Raw genomic sequence first — 1,326 nt, 5'->3', positions numbered from 1 at the left:
TGCCATTTAGGAGAAGCGTGTTCCACGCACAATGTGCATTGTAGTAACTCATGGTGGTCCCTCGAGCACCACCTTTGCTCCTGAGAACTCCACTGCTTCGACCATCCCAGACAGCGAAAAATATGAACACGAATCGACCTAACTTGAAACGTTTTCGATATTTTTTCACTATTGCGGTTTCAGAAATTTTGAAATATCGCTCCTACATCTCCTCTAATATCTCACAAACAAGTATATTTTATTATAATGCCCGAGATTCTATCCAGATTCAGTTTGGAAATTTCCCCATTTACAATTTATTTTCCATAATTATCCTTGTGAGTTTACACCTTCTGTCTTTCATTTCTGTGTATGTGAGTTCCATTGTGTGGAAACGCTCTCTGTTGCATCAGTACAACTTCTGTTGTTTAAGTACTTTAAATAGTATGAAATCATCATTTTCATCACCATCATCACTGTTTTAAAGTAATCACAGTGTTCTTAGCCTGGTTTCATGATCAACGATATTCCTTTTTTGTATCACTGAAGCAAAGTCCCACAGGACATAAACCATTTTTATTTTGATGAAGTACAAATGCACTGGTCATCAGCATCGATCATCAGGATTTGACTACTTTTCCCAACGTTGTCATGTCTTCCAAATCGGAAGTGGCAAGCAGTGTCTGTTGTTCAAAGAACTCTAAAGGCCGAGAGAGCATAATTGGCTCTCTGTGGACTTGCAACCATTATAGATTGGCGCATCTCTGAGCCTGTTAGAGGTAATGCCTGTGATCGGCAATCAGAGAGCAGAAAGCAACTTTTCAAATATTAAAAAAAATGCATGGTCGAATAGATGGTCCAGTGTATGCAATTTACTATCCAATTCTTGCTGCCATTGGAGTCCCCAGTGAGTCATTGTACTGATTAAATAATTGTGTAAAGAACTGATTCAGTAAGTAAGTGCGGCCATTGACAACTGAAAATATGTCATAATGATCGACAGCTGACGTGATAATGAAATATGCTCAGAAATCGTTTAATACCGAGTCGTCCTGATTAAAGCCTGTTAAACCTCAAGATGACAATATTCCTTGACTGATTGAAAGGAACGATGAATATTTGGCCAGTTATTCAAGATCTAGATTTCATGGTCGGATTTTCAAGGTTTAGCACAGGACATTTAGCATTTGTATTCAATTGATTCGTATTACTTGCATGAAAGCATGCAGTCACGTGCCTTGATTAGTATTCTGAAGGGCTTTGATGTGAGTTCAAATTTCACTTTTATTTTCCGAATAATTAAATCTCCAAAACAAATTTGACATGAGTGCCAATCTCAATCTTGGA

The sequence above is a fragment of the Hemiscyllium ocellatum genome (genome assembly GCF_020745735.1).
Source record: "Hemiscyllium ocellatum isolate sHemOce1 chromosome 27 unlocalized genomic scaffold, sHemOce1.pat.X.cur. SUPER_27_unloc_4, whole genome shotgun sequence".
Taxonomy (NCBI): domain Eukaryota; kingdom Metazoa; phylum Chordata; class Chondrichthyes; order Orectolobiformes; family Hemiscylliidae; genus Hemiscyllium; species Hemiscyllium ocellatum.
The sequence above is the reverse complement of the archived record's forward strand: the minus strand, read 5'-3'. Positions refer to the sequence as shown.